This window comes from Pseudophryne corroboree (genome assembly GCF_028390025.1).
Source record: "Pseudophryne corroboree isolate aPseCor3 chromosome 3 unlocalized genomic scaffold, aPseCor3.hap2 SUPER_3_unloc_21, whole genome shotgun sequence".
NCBI lineage: Eukaryota > Metazoa > Chordata > Amphibia > Anura > Myobatrachidae > Pseudophryne > Pseudophryne corroboree.
Window position 1 is genome coordinate 1,842,487 of NW_026967510.1, and position 19,049 is coordinate 1,861,535.

At 51.9% G+C, this 19,049-nt stretch overlaps 1 protein-coding gene across 1 annotated transcript in view; it reads right to left on the minus strand.

Moving 5' to 3' along the window:
- Nucleotides 1-19,049, minus strand: part of LOC134983707 (zinc finger protein OZF-like) — a 314,293-nt gene that overhangs the window by 88,890 nt on the left and 206,354 nt on the right. The window lies entirely within an intron of this gene.

Genomic DNA, 19,049 nt, shown 5'->3' on the forward strand with positions numbered 1-19,049 from the left:
CTCTTTACTCAGCCCAAGAAGGGGCATCTGTGTCTACAGCCCAAGGAGGGGCATCTGTGTCTACAGCCCAAGAAGGGGCATCTGTGTCTACAGCCCAAGGAGGGGTATCCAATGTTCAAGCTCTAGTAGGGGCATATAAGTCTGCTCAAAAAGGACAAAAACAAAATTGGGGCGCTAATGTTTAAATCAAACGCTAGCCGCACGTTCCTGGGGCCTGGTTCGTAAGCCTCCAATTAATTATAACAAGACAAAACAACTTGGAACTGCGCTTAGCATTTAATTATAGCTGTTTTATTTTTTATAAAATGAAATAAAAATAATGATAAAAATAAACAGATTATATAATTATACAATTACCGGCCGGATTTCTTGTATTATACAGTCCGTACATAAAACATTTGGTGTGTATAAAATACATAACTATTGCACACAGCCAGAATTTCTCTCCTGTAAATGTATATTTATGCACAACGGGGTGTACTCCACTAATTAAGAGAAACTACTTTAATGACAGTTATGACTTCGCAGGCGTCCCTGCACTGTAAACTGCCTCGTAAACTGTCCGTTTAGTTAAAGAAGAAAAATTGGTGAATTACTACTTTAATTACTAAATCGTTCCGGGCTGTCCTGAAAACGCAGATAACAGCACAATATTTGGACGAATCTTATATACTCTGTCCTTCCTTTAAGCAGCGGAATATAACAGCAGTCTCTGTGTAAAATATGAGGGAGTTCAGATGTCAGAATGTCCATATGTCAGCACAACGGCATTCTCAAAGCTGTTATATTGAGGTGATAATGTGACCCAGGTGCCGCACCAGCCTCTCTATTATGATGTAATTTTGCTCAGATGAAGGAGAGCCCTCCTTATTCCCCCTTAGCACTGGGGTCCGGACAACCGGGTACTGAGACAGATGATGTAATGGAGGCAGCAAGCGTTTCCTGGAATGATTGAATATGCCGGCCAGCTATAAACTCACTTGTTTTCTTGTTTTTCGGGGAGGAGACAGGTGGCCGCCGAGAAAGCCTGTTAACGCCGCAGTTCGGTCCGCCTTCTGAGTATGCCGGGTGCCGCAGCTGCATACGGGAGTGAAAGGCACCAACAGCTCCTCCTCCCCGTCTAAGAGTCCTCCTGGAAGCCCGGCTACTGGAGGGGTTTGAGATGGATGGCAACAGCTAACGATTAAAACACTGGGGGTGAGGGCAGTGCCCAGCATACACCAACACAAATGTACACATTGACCAGCATAGTTACCCCACCCCCATATACCCACACCCTCCATACACCCTCCAAAGCCACACAGTGCCATCACATGAACCCCACCAACCACACAGTGCCCATCATACACACACCCAATATCCACACATTGCCCATTACACACACCCCCAATACCCACACATTGCCCATTACACACACCCCCAATACCCACACATTGCCCATTATACACACTCACACAGTGCCAATTATACACACACCCAATATCCACACATTACCCATTACACACACACCCCCAATACCCACACATTGCCCATTACACACACACACCCAATACCCACACATTGGCCATTATACACACTCACACAGTGCCAATTATACACACACCCAATATCCACACATTGCCCATTACACACTCACATAGTGCCAATCATACGCACTCCCCACAACATGTTCAGTGCCCATTATACACACACCCATCTGACACCCCCTCCACTGGCACCCGTGATCACTGTGTCTGGGGACCACAACTGGGGCTTCGAGATGGTGGCTACAATGTGTCTAAGTGGTCACCTGGCACAATGTGCGTAACGTGCTCTACCTGGCGCAATGTGTATAACGTGCTCTGCCTGGCGCAATGTGTGTAACTTGCTCTGCTTGGCGCAATGTGTGTAACGTGGTCTACCGGGCGCATTGTGTATAAAGTGCTCTACCTTGTGCAATGTTTATATTTGATTTACCTGGTGCAATATATATAACTAGCTCTACTGGGCGCAATGTGTATAATAATGCGCTCTATCTGGCGCAATGTGTATAACGTGCTCTGCCTGGCGCAATGTATATAATAATGCGCTCTGCCTGGCGCAATGTGTATAAAGTGCTCTACCCGGTGCAATGTGTATAAAGTGCTCTACCTGGCGCAATGTGTATAATGTGCTCTACTTTGAGCAAAGTGTATAGCGAGCTGTACCTGGAGCAAAGTCAGTGTTCGCAAAAACGCGCTATAGCGCGTATTTTACCCGTTTTCATGGCCAGGGACTCACTTTTCTAAAATGGGCGGGTCCCCAAGGACGCGCTCCGCTTGATGAATCCTAGCTTTAAAATGAGGAGGTGGAGCTTCGACTCCTCTCCTGGTCATGTGCAGCGGCTTCACACAAGGTCCCAGCATGATGGCTCAGTGTAGTGTGCGGGACCCCATGGAAGGCTGCAGAAGACGTTTGTATTTAAAGTGGCTGCACTCAAGGGGGATCCAGTCAGCGGCTGACAGGCGTCATCGTCAGTAACTGTATGTGCTGCGTGGGGGGGAGGAAGCGGATCCCTGTGTATGTGCTGCGGGGGGGGGGAGAGGACGGCTGTACATGTGCTGCGGGGGGGGGGGGGACGGCTGTACATGTGCTGCGGGGGGGGGGGGGGAAGCGGTTCGCTGTGTATGTGCTGCGGGGGGGAGGGACGACGGCTGTGCATGTGCTGTGGGGGGGGAGAGAGGAGAGGATCGCTGTACATGTGCTGCGGGAGGGGGGGGGGGGAGAGGACGGCTGTACATGTGCTGCGGGGGGTGGGGGGGGAGAGAGGAGCGGATCGCTGTACATGTGCTGCGGGAGGGGGGGGAGAGAGGACGGCTGTACATGTGCTGCGAGGGGTGGGGGGGGAGAGAGGAGCGGATCGCTGTGTATGTGCTGCAAGGGTGGGAAGAGGAGAGTGGACGGCTGCAGGGGAGAGGGGAGCGGATCGCTGTGTATGTGCTGCAGGGGGGGAGGAAGAGGAGAGAGGACGGCTGTACATGTGCTGCAGGGGGGAGAGAGGTGCGGATGGCTATGTATGTGCTTCAGGGGGGGAGGAAGAGGAGAGAGGACGGCTGTACATGTGCTGCAGGGGGGAGAGAGGTGCGGATGGCTATGTATGTGCTGCAGGGGGGGAGAGGGGAGCGGATGGCTGTATGTGCTGCAGGGGGGGAGAGGGAAGCGGATGGCTGTATGTGCTGCAGGGTGGGGGGGGGGAGAGGGAAGCGGATGGCTGTATGTGCTGCAGGGGGGGAGAGGGAAGAGGTGCGGATGGCTGTATGTGCTGCAGGGGGGGAGAGAGGTGCGGATGGCTGTATGTGCTGCAGGGGGGGAGAGGGGAGCGGATGGCTGTATGTGCTGCAGGGGGGGAGAGTGGTGCGGATGGCTGTATGTGCTGCAGGGGGGGAGAGAGGTGCGGATGGCTGTGTATGTGCTGCAGGGGGGGAGAGGGGAGCGGATGGCTGTGTATGTGCTGCAGGGGAGGAGAGGTGCGGATGGCTGTGTATGTGCTGCAGGGGGGGGGAGAGGAGAGCGGGTGGCTGTATGTGCTGCAGGGGCGGGGGGAGAGGAGAGCAGATGGCTGTATGTGCTGCAGGGGGGGAGAGAGGTGCGGATGGCTGTGTATGTGCTGCAGGGGGGGGGAGAGGGGAGCGGATGGCTGTATGTGCTGCAGGGGGGAGGGGGGATCGGATGGCTGTATGTGCTGCAGGGGGGGAGAGGGGAGCGGATGGCTGTATGTGCTGCAGGGGGGGGGGGAGAGGGGAGCGGATGGCTGTATGTGCTGCAGGGGGGGGGGGAGAGGGGAGCGGATGGCTGTATGTGCTGCAGGGGGGGAAGAGGGGAGCGGATCGCGGTGTATGTGCTGCAGGGGGGGGAGGAGGGGAGCGGATGGCTGTATGTGCTGCAGGGGGGGAGAGAGGTGCGGATGGCTGTGTATGTGCTGCAGGGGGGGAAGAGGAGAGCGGGTGGCTGTATGTGCTGCAGGGGGGAGAGGGGAGCGGATGGCTGTGTATGTGCTGCAGGGGGGGAGAGAGGTGCGGATGGCTGTGTATGTGCTGCAGGGGTGGGGGGGAGAGGGGAGCGGATGGCTGTATGTGCTGCAGGGGGGGGGGAGAGGGGAGCGGATGGCTGTATGTGCTGCAGGGTGGGGAGAGGGGAGCGGATCGCGGTGTATGTGCTGCAGGGGGGGGAGGAGGGGAGCGGATGGCTGTGTATGTGCTGCAGGGGGGGAGAGAGGTGCGGATGGCTGTGTATGTGCTGCAGGGGTGGGGGGGAGAGGGGAGCGGATGGCTGTGTATGTGCTGCAGGGGGGGAGAGAGGTGCGGATGGCTGTGTATGTGCTGCAGGGGTGGGGGGGAGAGGGGAGCGGATGGCTGTATGTGCTGCAGGGGGGGGGAGAGGGGAGCGGATGGCTGTATGTGCTGCAGGGGGGGGGGAGAGGGGAGCGGATGGCTGTATGTGCTGCAGGGTGGGGAGAGGGGAGCGGATCGCGGTGTATGTGCTGCAGGGGGGGGAGGAGGGGAGCGGATGGCTGTATGTGCTGCAGGGTGGGGAGAGGGGAGCGGATCGCGGTGTATGTGCTGCAGGGGGGGGAGGAGGGGAGCGGATGGCTGTGTATGTGCTGCAGGGGGGGAGAGAGGTGCGGATGGCTGTGTATGTGCTGCAGGGGTGGGGGGGAGAGGGGAGCGGATGGCTGTGTATGTGCTGCAGGGGGGGAGAGAGGTGCGGATGGCTGTGTATGTGCTGCAGGGGTGGGGGGGAGAGGGGAGCGGATGGCTGTATGTGCTGCAGGGGGGGGAGAGGGGAGCGGATGGCTGTATGTGCTGCAGGGGGGGGGGAGAGGGGAGCGGATGGCTGTATGTGCTGCAGGGTGGGGAGAGGGGAGCGGATCGCGGTGTATGTGCTGCAGGGGGAGAAGAGGAGAGCGGATGGCTGTATGTGCTGCAGGGGGGAGAGGGGAGCGGATGGCTGTGTATGTGCTGCAGGGGGGGAAGAGGAGAGCGGATGGCTGTATGTGCTGCAGGGGGGAGAGGGGAGCGGATGGCTGTATGTGCTGCAGGGGGGAGAGGGGAGCGGATGGCTGTGTATGTGCTGCAGGGGGGAAGAGGAGAGCGGGTGGCTGTATGTGCTGCAGGGGGGAGAGGGGAGCGGATGGCTGTATGTGCTGCAGGGGGGGAGAGAGGTGCGGATGGCTGTGTATGTGCTGCAGGGGTGGGGGGGAGAGGGGAGCGGATGGCTGTATGTGCTGCAGGGGGGGGGGAGAGGGGAGCGGATGGCTGTATGTGCTGCAGGGGGGGGGAGAGGGGAGCGGATGGCTGTATGTGCTGCAGGGGGGGGGAGAGGGGAGCGGATGGCTGTATGTGCTACAGGGTGGGGAGAGGGGAGCGGATCGCGGTGTATGTGCTGCAGGGGGGGGAAGAGGAGAGCGGATGGCTGTATGTGCTGCAGGGGGGAGAGGGGAGCGGATGGCTGTGTATGTGCTGCAGGGGGGGAAGAGGAGAGCGGATGGCTGTATGTGCTGCAGGGGGGGAGAGAGGTGCGGATGGCTGTGTATGTGCTGCAGGGGTGGGGGGGAGAGGGGAGCGGATGGCTGTATGTGCTGCAGGGGGGGGGGAGAGGGGAGCGGATGGCTGTATGTGCTGCAGGGGGGGGGAGAGGGGAGCGGATGGCTGTATGTGCTGCAGGGGGGGAGAGAGGTGCGGATGGCTGTGTATGTGCTGCAGGGGTGGGGGGGAGAGGGGAGCGGATGGCTGTGTATGTGCTGCAGGGGGGGAGAGAGGTGCGGATGGCTGTGTATGTGCTGCAGGGGTGGGGGGGAGAGGGGAGCGGATGGCTGTATGTGCTGCAGGGGGGGGGAGAGGGGAGCGGATGGCTGTATGTGCTGCAGGGGGGGGGAGAGGGGAGCGGATGGCTGTATGTGCTGCAGGGTGGGGAGAGGGGAGCGGATCGCGGTGTATGTGCTGCAGGGGGGGAAGAGGAGAGCGGATGGCTGTATGTGCTGCAGGGGGGAGAGGGGAGCGGATGGCTGTATGTGCTGCAGGGGGGGAGAGGGGAGCGGATGGCTGTGTATGTGCTGCAGGGGGGGAAGAGGAGAGCAGATGGCTGTATGTGCTGCAGGGGGGAGAGGGGAGCGGATGGCTGTGTATGTGCTGCAGGGGGGGAAGAGGAGAGCAGATGGCTGTATGTGCTGCAGGGGGGAGAGGGGAGCGGATGGCTGTGTATGTGCTGCAGGGGGGGAAGAGGAGAGCGGGTGGCTGTATGTGCTGCATGGGGGAGAGGGGAGCGGATGGCTGTATGTGCTGCAGGGGGGGAGAGAGGTGCGGATGGCTGTGTATGCAGGGACGTGCAGTCAGGGGAGGCAGTGCCTCCCCTGTTATTAATGATTAAAATAATACAAAGAAGATACTTATGACACAGATTCTGTGTCATAAGTATCTCCTTTAGCCTTCATATTATTTTAATCTGTTTTACCCTGTAAAAAGCAGTTGCAAAAGTGTGCAGAGGCACCGCTCTTGGTGCCTCCCGCTGTCACTGTTACAGGGCCGGAAGCGGGGGGCGGGGCCTAGCATTGGGCGGTGAAAGCCCATTAAAAAAATCAGCACAAGCGGCACCTAATAGTAGTGCCGCTTTGAGAAAGGGGAGTGCTTTCAGCCAGAGGCGGAACTCCCAGAGACGGAGGAGTTGGCTGGCGCTGGGCTCCTGTCCTGCAGGGGCACCTCTCCTCCGTTGTATCGCTCTCCGTCTCCTGTTATTTATTAGATTTTTTTTTATTTCAATTTTTCCTTTCTGTACCTGCCCCAGGAAAGGCTGCTGGCCACCGTCAGTCTCCTTGTCTGTCCTCCCCATGGCTGCTATACAGGCAGCCCAGCTCCGCCCCCCTCTGTTGTCATGGCTCCCTGCTGTTGCTTCTCCCTGCTGCTTGACGCCGGCAGTGCTGTAAAGAAGAGCCCAGCTGCCACCACGCGGATGCCGAGCTCCCCCTCCTTCCTGACATCCGCCAGCGCCAAACCAGGAGGCAGACACCCTGCGCCGACGAGGGACAACACAGCCCAGCAGCCGCCGGCCAGAGGTAACTGCAGTCGTGGGACTCCCCCTGCCAGGCCAGCCACCAACATGAGGACGCTGGCGTTACAGCGACCCAGACGCCGAGCAGGCCACGCCACCGGGAGGAACGCTGCACCTGTAAGGTGAGTATTCACAGAGAGTCCGGGCACACACGCACATACGCACACACACAATCCCCCCTCAATTTGCCATCCCAGCGACCAGGAGCCAGGTGATTATACTAATTAATGCCTATCTAATTAAATTACTGTCAGCAGTTATCCAGTGGCAGGAGTTGTTTCATCAGTCCCCCATGCAGCAGGATCAAAAGTGAATGTTGTCTTGTTGCTGCATGGAGTCAATTGGCCCAAGGAAAAAAAAGTGGATCAAAGCTCTGTGAGGAAGCACCAAGTGTTCTAGACTTACTAAGACATTAATTTCCCCCCCTACATGTGAGCTTTATGTGAGTGCTTTCCAATAACAGGGGGCTGAGGGGTTAGTTGGGTGCTAGCTATGCAGCTGGAGCATTGCATGTCTCCCTCTATCATGCTCTCCAAGAAATTCCTCAGTGTAAGCAGCAGCTACCTCCATCCAGGCGCATCTGAGCTGGCTTTGCATGAACATCCCATTATCTCCACTGCTGGCAGCCTAGAGAGAAGTTCACCTTTGAAAAAAACCTACCAGGGGGATGACGAATCAGTCAGATCCAGACAGGTTCCCTGACTCCAAGGACGCACCAGGGGATGGCCAGAGGGGTAAGCTGTCTCCTGCCTTGGATGGGGTGTCTGAGATTCATCGTAATTTCGATGGCTCTGCAGCAGATCGCTATCTCCTCCCTCCTCCGCCCAGTCAGTAGCTCCTGCAACTACTATGTTCCCCTACCCAAGCCAGCATGGACCTGCTCACCCAGCATTTTCCATCGGGAGCCCCAGCCGTTACATGGCTCACCACCTAGTCATCACCAATGGAGCTTACAACAGCCTCCTGGGCAACTCATCCCCACAAGGATACCATGGCACCAGATACCCATACACCCAGCAGTACGTGCACTCCTACCAAGGCGCACCCTACTTTCAGTTCTCCACCGCGCAGCCTGGGCTAGTCCCGGCAAGGCTCAGGTCTACTTGTGTAGCAGGCCACTCTGGCTGAAGTTTCACAGGCATCAGACTGAGATGATCACCACCAAGCAAGGCAGGTGGGTACCGTGCCAACATCCATGCTATGCAGCCGGTCCAGACCGGACAGGCCCTATTATCCTGCGTTTTCTGTACTGCTTTAGTTCAGGTGTTTAGGCAATAATTGAGATGCTAGACATAATTTCACGCCACTTTATTTGATTAACAAATAGTTTTATCTCAATATTTTGTACTTCTTGTATTTCATTTTCTATTTGTCAATTTTTTATTTGAGCAAAACCTATTTTTTTTTTTTTACTTCATTATATAAATGCAGTGGATTAAATAGTTCTAGTCATTACTTGTGTTTGTAACAATTGTTGCTTTATGGTTGCTAATTGTAGCAATACCTGTAAAGAAAAATGGGTTAGTTTAATGTAAACAGCCCTTTTGTATGTTGACAGTCCTTGGTTTTAAATCAGGGTTCCATTGTTTGCCGTATAGGAGAGATGAGGATGTTAGGCAAGATGTATTAAAACCATAACTGTCCCTAATCTACCAACCTTTTCCATGCTGACGGGGGACGCTGGTGTGTCTCCGTATGGCTAGGTTCCACGCTCCGTAGTGCCGCTTCACTCCAGCCGCGTCTCCTTGTACACGCTAACGTGGGGGACGCTGGTGTCTCTCCATGAGGCTAGCACCTCCAAAGAGAGTGTCAGCCCAAGTGTACTCTTTCATATAGAGTACACCGTAAAAGCCGACACACAAGCCGGGATCTCAAGCAGCCCCAGGGCGCAGCACGGCGCACAGGAGACGCGGCCAGTGTAAAGCGGCTTCACGGAGCGGGGAACCTATCCTCACGGAGAGACACCAGCGTCCCCCAGGGCTGTTTACATTAAACTAACCCATTTTTCTTTACAGGTATTGCACTGCTACAATTAGCAACAATAAAGCAACAATTGTTACAAACACATACTACATAGATACATTATAGCAAGCACCCTGCCTCACATTGTTATTACTATTCTATTTTTTCAGGGCTGTTCGAACACACAAATCCCAGCTTCAGCGCTGTTTTATTTATTGCATTACACTGAGACTGAGAGGGTCCAGGAGAGTGAGGGGAGGGGAGTGGGTGACTGGTCTGCTGGCTTGCAGCTGAGGGTGGCAGTAGCTGACTGACTGGGCTGGCAGGAGGAAAACTTTGGCATGAGCTGGCTTAAGCGTAGGGGGTGAGGCTGATATGGGGGTGCATGAAAGGAGAGGACATTGACATGAGTATGCTGCTGGCATCAGGAGTATGAGAGGAGGCTGGCATAAGGGCAGAGGAGGCGATGTGCTGTTACAATTGGGGAGTGGGTGAAGGGAAGAGATGATGATGTGGCTAAAAGACACAGGGGGAGATGATGGTGTGGCTGAGAGATGCTGGGGAGAGATGATGGTGTGGCTGAGAGACGCAGGGGGAGATGGTGGTGTGGCTGATAGATGTTGGGGAGAGATGATGGTGTGGCTGAGAGACACAGGGGGAGATGGTGGTGTGGCTGATAGATGTTGCAGGGAGAAGGTGGTGTGGCTGAGAGACACAGTACAGGAGGTGACACAAGTCTGGTTGAACCTCTTGTATGATGATGACCTTAGTTATTTTCCTACACTAACAGGCATCTTCCGGACCATGTGATACCTACATGAATAGTGAATGCCGACTGAAGATGCCGTCTTCCCAGGGAGAATTCATTTCTTCAGAGGTTCCCCGTTGTGAGAAACCACCATATAGGTAAGGTGCATATGGAATAGAAAGGAATGTCAATATGTGGTGCTAGATACACCCCTCCAACAGTGCACCCCCTAATGAAATGTGATGCGCACACCTATGGTCATGCATTGTCCATCCGCGACCCTGAGGAGCTGAATTACAGTGCAGGCAGGGCGGGGTGGTGCCTGCTTTTTTGAGACAGAGGAGCTGTGTCAGTGACACAGCAACTACCTCTTGGTATCCACAGAGACAGCTTTCAAGAAGCTGAATCTAGGGGGAGCTGCAGCGCACAGGTTTTATTGAGAGCTGGCCGGGTGAAGATCCAATGGGTAAGGGTTATCCGCAGGACTCAGTGAACATTATGGCTGCAGTGCCTCACCAGCCACTGACCTCACCGCACGCCACTGTGTGTATGTGCTGCAGGGGTGGGGGGGAGAGGGGAGCGGATGGCTGTGTATGTGCTGCAGGGGTGGGGGGGAGAGGGGAGCGGATGGCTGTATGTGCTGCAGGGGGGGGGGAGAGGGGAGCGGATGGCTGTATGTGCTGCAGGGTGGGGAGAGGGGAGCGGATCGCGGTGTATGTGCTGCAGGGGGGGAAGGAGGGGAGCGAATAGCTGTGTATGTTATTTGATTAAAGGAATTTCGTCTTTCAGATTTGTTGTGCAATACATGTATATTCATGGAGTTGGGTATATGATCCCGGCGGCCGGGATCCTGGCGGACTCAGTATACCGACGCCGGGATCATGGCTGCCAGAATGCCTGCTGGAGGATGAGTGCAACGTAGCCCCTTGGGGGCTCTCTGCACTTGCCACAGGTTCTATTCCCACTCCATGGGTTTCGTGGACACCCACGAGTGGAAATAGCCCTGGCACAGCGGTCGGGATCCCCGCGTCGATATTTTGACTGCCGGGATCATAACTACAGACCTATTCATGATGTTTACCATACATTATATAAAGCGCCGTTTTTGTTTGTTAGTTATACACATTTCGTGTTTGTAGTGTTGATTTCCCTTTTATATAAAACAGCAGTTTATAGGATCTGTGCAGGCATTATTATTATTATTATTATTATAGAAATAATAATAAATAGAAAACATTGTCAATTGACTGAACATTCCCCCTCCCTACCCCAATCCCTGCCTGTCCTTGGCCCCCTCTACCATCAGCTTTACCCCAAATACTGCTTGCCCTTACCCGCTTTATCCCATGTTGCTGCCTCACCCCCTATATTATGTTATGGGACCCAGAAATCGTTAAGTAGGACCCCACATTTTCAAAGCAAGGGGTCCCTGGGACCCACATTTTTTTTCGCCCAGCGTGATCACTGAAAGTGTATAATGTGCTGTAACCTGGTGCAATATGTATAATGTGCTCTACCTGGTGCAATATGTATAACGTGCTCTATCTGGCGCAATGTGTATAGGAGGTTCTACCTGGTGCAATCTGTATAAGCCGCACTACTGCGTGGTGTAATGTGAATTGGCACTATTATGTGGCCACGCCCCTCAAACTTTGTGCCGCGCCTTCGGCGCGCACTGCCTTTGCTTTGCGGTCTAGTAAGGTGGAACACCAATTCACTTTTTGCCTAAGGGCACCAAAATGTCTAGTTACACCTCTGGTGCGGGGTGTCCTGCATGCTACACAGCCCAGCAGCACTGTCACCCCATCCCCCCACCTTGCAATACTTTTGTAGTGTCCAAACAAGATTAAGATTAATAAGAACCTTCATTCCGATGGGACACAGAAAAAGACCGGTAGGACCCCAATTTTTGAAAGTGAGGGGTCCCTGGGACCCACTTTTTTTTTTGATCAGCGCGATCACTGTATAGAAGGTAATATTGACCCCAGATATCCTAGGTCAGGGATTTGTCCTCCTTATATCATCCTCCTTTGATTCAGGACTCTCATTGGTGATTTGAGGGACCCCTCTACCCATGGCAGCTCCCCAGCTGGTGGGACAAGTGTCCATCACCTAACACCAAAAGCAGATCCACTTTATCTTTTCTTTCTATTTATTTCTGAACTCTCGTCAATGATTCAGGAGATGGTTGCATATAAATACTTATAACCTGCTATCCTACCTCACTGCTCATGCCCAATACCGTCCGATCTTGGAAGCAAAACAGTTGAGGGCCAGGTTAGTACCCGGTGGGGGACCACCAGGAATACCTGGTGCAGTAGGTTCAAAACTAGGAGAAACTCCTGTCTAACATTGACACCAGATTCACACTTTTTCTATTATTCTAACTTGACTATCGGAGGCATCCCACCTAAAATCCACCATAGCCTGTCTTCCAAACATAATCTTGATATACAGACTTTTGAGCCATTTTTGAGGCAGGGTTTGGAGATATTGTACTATTTAAACCAGTCTATCACAGTTTGTGTTTGGACAATAATTAAGTAATAAAAAAAATTCTCAACGCCAGAATGGATTGCATATATTCTAATTATAAATATGATATTTATTCTAAATATTTCACCGTTTATGCTTCCACTGCCAGATGCTTTTTAAATTTGTCTTATACTTGTTCTGTTTGATTAGTCTGTAATTGTTGTTTGTTTATTTGTTCTCAGGAGATTGAATAATTTCTTAATCATTTGTAATAAAAGTTAGGTTTTATTCTTTGGGAGTATCTCATTATTTTTTCACAAGAGTGCGCCCACAAAGAAGTCTACTTTCTTTCTCTTGTCACTGTGACACTCCCAGGTCCCCCTCACCTCCACAGTCATGTCCCTGTATTATTACTATAGATATAAGTGATGTCAAAGTGACACTCACAGACTCCCTCACCTCCCCAGTCATGTCCTTGTATTACTACTATAGATATGTGATGTCAGTGACACTTACAGACTCCCTCACCTCCCTAGTCATGTTCCTGCATTATTACTGTAGATATAAGTGATGTCACTGTGATATTCCCAGATCCCCTCACCTCCCCAGTCATGTTCCTGCATTATTACTGTAGATATAAGTGATGTCACTGTGACACTCCCAGATCCCCTCACCTCCCCAGTCATGTTCCTGCATTATTACTGTAGATATAAGTGATGTCACGGTGATATTACCAGATGCCCTTACCTCCCCAGTCATGTCCCTGTATTATTACTATAGATGTGATGTCAGTGACACTCACAGACTCCCTAACCTCCCTAGTCATGTTCCTGCATTATTACTGTAGATATAAGTGATGTCACTGTGATATTCCCAGATCCTCTCACCTCCCCAGTCATGTTCCTGCATTATTACTGTAGATATAAGTGATGTCACTGTGATATTCCCAGATCCCCTCACCTCCCCAATCATGTTCCTGCATTATTACTGTAGATATAAGTGATGTCACTGTGACACTCCCAGATCCCCTCACCTCCCCAGTCATGTTCCTGCATTATTACTATAGAGATAAGTGATGTCATAGGGACACTCCCAGGATATACATTTGCTTCATACTGCTCCAATTATCATCTGTTACACATGCCAGGGATATTATGTTCTCTGCTTTAATATATCCTAGAATTTGAGCAATATTTTCAATCCCCACAATTACATATAATAATAATAAATAAGAATTTACTTACCGATAATTCTATTTCTCGTAGACCGTAGTGGATGCTGGGACTCCGTCAGGACCATGGGGGGATAGCGGCTCCGCAGGAGACTGGGCACATCTAAAGAAAGCTTTAGGACTATCTGGTGTGCACTGGCTCCTCCCCCTATGACCCTCCTCCAAGCCTCAGTTAGGATACTGTGCCCGGACGAGCGTACACAATAAGGAAGGATTTTTGAATCCCGGGTAAGACTCATACCAGCCACACCAATCACACTGTACAACTTGTGATCTGAACCCAGTTAACAGCATGATAACAGAGGAGCCTCTAGAAAAGATGGCTCACTACAGCAATAACCCAAATTTTTTGGTAACAATAACTATGTACCAGTATTGCAGACAATCCGCACTTGGGATGGGCGCCCAGCATCCACTACGGACTACGAGAAATAGAATTATCGGTAAGTAAATTCTTATTTTCTCTAACGTCCTAAGTGGATGCTGGGGACTCCGTAAGGACCATGGGGATTATACCAAAGCTCCCAAACGGGCGGGAGAGTGCGGATGACTCTGCAGCACCAAATGAGAGAACTCCAGGTCCTCCTCAGCCAGGGTATCAATTTTGTAGAATTTACAAACGTATTTGCTCCTGACCAAGTAGCTGCTCGGCAAAGTTGTAAAGCCGAGACCCCTCGGGCAGCCGCCCAAGATGAGCCCACCTTCCTTGTGGAGTGGGCATTTACAGATTTTTGGCTGTGGCAGGCCTGCCACAGAATGTGCAAGCTGAATTGTACTACAAATCCAACGAGCAATAGTCTGCTTAGAAGCAAGAGCACCCAGCTTGTTGGGTGCATACAGGATAAACAGCGAGTCAGATTTCCTGACTCCAGCCGTCCTGGAAACTTATATTTTCAGGGCCCTGACAACGTCTAGCAACTTGGAGTCCTCCAAGTCCCTAGTAGCCGCAGGCACCACAATAGGTTGGTTCCGGTGAACGATGAAACCACCTTAGGGAGAAACTGAGGACGAGTCCTCAATTCCGCCCTATCCGAATGGAAAATCAGATAAGGGCTTTTACAGGATAAAGCCGCCAATTCTGACACGCGCCTGGCCCAGGCCAGAGCCAACAGCATGACCACTTTCCATGTGAGATATTTTAACTCCACAGATTTAAGTGGGTCAAACCAATGTGACTTTTGGAACCCAAAACTACATTGAGATCCCAAAGTGCCACTGGAGGCACCAAAGGAGGCTGTATATGCAGTACCCCTTTTACAAACGTCTGAACTTCAGGGACTGAAGCTAGTTCTTTTTGGAAGAAAATTGACAGAGCTGAAATTTGAACCTTAATGGACCCCAATTTCAGGCCCATAGACACTCCTGTTTGCAGGAAATGTAGGAATCGACCCAGTTGACTTTCCTCCGTCGGGCCTTACTGGCCTCGCACCACGCAACATATTTTCGCCAAATGCGGTGATAATGTTTTGCGGTTACATCCTTCCTGGCTTTGATCAGGATAGGGATGACTTCACCCGGAATGCCTTTTTTCCTTCAGGATCCGGCGTTCAATCGCTATGCCGTCAAACGCAGCCGCGGTAAGTCTTGGAACAGACAGGGTCCTTGCTGGAGCAGGTCCCTTCTTAGAGGTAGAGGCCACGGATCCTCCGTGAGCATCTCTTGAAGTTCCGGTTACCAAGTCCTTCTTGGCCAATCCGGAGCCACGAATATAGTGCTTACTCCTCTCCATCTTATCAATCTCAGTACCTTGGGTATGAGAGGCAGAGGAGGTAACACATACACTGACTGGTACACCCACGGTGTTACCAGAGCGTCTACAGCTATTGCCTGAGGGTCCCTTGACCTGGCGCAATACCTGTCGAGTTTTTCCCAACGTTTATAATCATGTGGAAGACTTCTGGGTGAAGTCCCCACTCTCCTGGGTGGAGGTCGTGCTGAGGAAATTTGCTTCCCAGTTGTCCACTCCCGGAATGAATACTGCTGACAGTGCTATCACATGATTTTCCGCCCAGCGAAGAATCCTTGCAGCTTCTGCCATTGCCCTCCTGCTTCTTGTGCCACCCTGTCTGTTTACGTGGGTGACTGCCGTGATGTTGTCCGACTGGATCAACACCGGCTGACCTTGAAGCAGAGGTCTTGCTAAGCTTAGAGCATTGTAAATGGCCCTTAGCTTCAGGATATTTATGTGAAGTGATGTCTCCAGGCTTGACCATAAGCCCTGGATATTCCTTCCCTGTGTGACTGCTCCCCAGCCTCGCAGGCTGGCATCCGTGGTCACCAGGACCCAGTCCTGAATGCCGAATATGCGGCCCTCTAGAAGATGAGCACTCTGCAATCACCACAGGAGGGATACCCTTGTCCTTGATGACAGGGTTATCCGCTGATGCATCTGAAGATGCGACCCGGACCATTTGTCCAGCAGGTCCCACTGGAAAGTTCTTGCGTGGAATCTGCCGAATGGGATTGCTTCGTAGGAAGCCACCATTTTTACCCAGAACCCTTGTGCATTGATGCACTGAGCCTTGGCTCGGTTTTAGGAGGTTCCTGACTAGCTCGGATAACTTCCTGGCTTTCTCCTCCGGGAGAAACACCTTTTTCTGGACTGTGTCCAGGATCATCCCTAGGAACAGAAGACAAGTCGTCGGAACCAGCTGCGATTTTGGAATATTGAGAATCCAATCGTGCTGTCGCAACACTACCTGAGATAGTGCTACACCGACCTCCAACTGTTCCCTGGATCTTACCCTTATCAGGGAATCGTCCAAGTAAGGGATAACTAAAATTCCCTTCCTTCGAAGGAATATCATCATTTCGGCCATTACCTTGGTAAAGACCCGGGGTGCCGTGGACCATCCATACGGCAGCGTCTGAACTGATAGTGACAGTTCTGTACCATAAACCTGAGGTACCCTTGGTGAGAAGGGTACATTTTGACATGAAGGTAAGCATCCTTGATGTCCCGAGACATCATGTAGTCCCCTTCTTCCAGGTTCGCAATCACTGCTCTGAGTGACTCAATCTTGAATTTGAACCTCTGTATGCAAGTGTTCAAAGATTTTAGATTTAGAATCTGTCTCACCGAGCCGTCTGGCTTCGGTACCACCACAGTGTGGAATAATACCCCGTTCCCTGTTGCAGGAGGGGTACCTTGATTATCACCTGCTGGGAATACAGCTTGTGAATGGCTTCCAAAACTGTCTCCGTGTCAGAAGGAGACATCGGTAAAGCCGACTTTAGGAAACGGCGAGGGGGAGACGTCTCGAATTCTAATTTGTACCCCTGAGATATCACCTGAAGGATCCAGGGGTCTACTTGCGAGTGAGCCCACTGCGCGCTGAAATTCATTGAGACGGGCCCCCCACCGTGCCTGATTCTGCTTGTAAAGCCCCAGCGTCATACTGAGGGCTTGGCAGAGGCGGGAGAGGGTTTCTGTTCCTGGGAACTGGCTGATTTCTGCAGCCTTTTTCCTCTCCCTCTGTCACGGGGCAGAAATGAGGAACCTTTTGCCCCTTGTCCACGAAAAGACTGCGCCTGATAATACGGCGTCTTCTCATGTTGAGAGGCGACCTGGGGTACAAACGTGGATTTCCCAGCTGTTGCCGTGGCCACCAGGTCTGAAAGACCGACCCCAAATAACTCCTCCCCTTAATAAGGCAATACTTCCAAATGCCGTTTGGAATACGCATCACCTGACCACTGACGTGTCCATAACCCTCTACTGGTAGAAATGGACAACGCACTTAGACTTGATGCCAGTCGGCATATATTCCGCTGTGCATCACGCATATATAGAAATGCATCTTTTAAATGCTGTATAGGCAAAAATATACTGTCCCTATCTAGGGTATCAATATTTTCAGTCAGGGAATCAGACCACGCCAACCCAGCACTGCACATCCAGGCTGAGGCTATTGCTGGTCGCAGTATAACACCAGTATGTGTGTAAATACATTTTAGGATACCCTCCTGCTTTCTATCAGCAGGATCCTTAAGGGCGGCCATCTCAGGAGAGGGTAGAGCCCTAACAAGCGTGTGAGCGCTTTATCCCCCCTAGGGGGTGTTTCCCAACGCACCCTAACCTCTGGCGGGAAAGGATATAATGCCAATAACATTTTAGAAATTATCAGTTGTTATCGGGGGAAACCCACGCATCATCACACACCTCATTTAATTTCTCAGATTCAGGAAAACTACAGGTAGTTTTTCCTCACCGAACATAATACCCCTTTTTGGTGGTACTCGTATTATCAGAAATGTGTAAAACATTTTTCATTGCCTCAATCATGTAACGTGTGGCCCTAATGGAAGTCACATTTGTCTCTTCACCGTCGACACTGGAGTCAGTATCCGTGTCGGCGTCTATATCTGCCATCTGAGGTAACGGGCGCTTTAGAGCCCCTGATGGCCTATGAGACGTCTGGACAGGCACAAGCTGAGTAGCCGGCTGTCTCATGTCAACCACTGTCTTTTATACAGAGCTGACACTGTCACGTAATTCCTTCCAACAGTTCATCCACTCAGGTGTCGACCCCCTAGGGGGTGACATCACTATTACAGGCAATCTGCTCCGTCTCCACATCATTTTTCTCCTCATACATGTCGACACAAACGTACCGACATACCCGTTTTTCTATGTATTCTGGCAGGGGTTAAATGCATCCATATAGCCCAGGAGCTATATATGATGCATTTTTTGCCATCCAAGGTGTTTTTTATTGCGTCTCAGGGCGCCCCCCCCCCCCCCCCACCCACCCAGCGCCCTGCACCCTCAGTGACCGGAGTGTGAAGTGTGCTGAGAGCAATGGCGCACAGCTGCGGTGCTGTGCGCTACCTTATTGAAGACAGGATGTCTTCTGCTGCCGATTTTCCGGACCTCTTCTGTCTTCTGGCTCTGTAAGGGGGCCGGCGGCGCGGCTCTGGGACCCATCCAAGCTGGGCCTGTGATCGTCCCTCTGGAGCTAATGTCCAGTAGCCTAAGAAGCCCAATCCACTCTGCCCGCAGGTGAGTTCGCTTCTTCTCCCCTTAGTCCCTCGGTGCAGTGAGCCTGTTGCCAGCAGGTCTCACTGAAAATAACAAACCTAAACTAAAACTTTCACTAAGAAGCTCAGGAGAGCCCCTAGTGTGCATCCAGCTCGGCCGGGCACAGTATCCTAACTGAGGCTTGGAGGAGGGTCATAGGGGGAGGAGCCAGTGCACACCACCTAGTCCTAAAGCTTTCTTTAGATGTGCCCAGTCTCTTGCGGAGCCGCTATTCCCCATGGTCCTTACGGAGTCCCCAGCATCCACTTAGGACGTTAGAGAAATAATAATTAACAACACTAAAGGCTGCACCCCAGTATAAAAATAATAAAATATGTCTTTATTAACAGGACACCACATGTTGCTCCTCCTGTATAATAATAATAATAAATGGACACCACAGGCTGCTCCCTCTATATTATTATAATAATAATAATAATAATAATAATAATAACAATATGACACCACAGGCTGCTCCCCCTGTATAGTAATAATATCAGGACACCACAGGCTGCTCCGACTGTATATTAATAATAACAAGACACCATAGG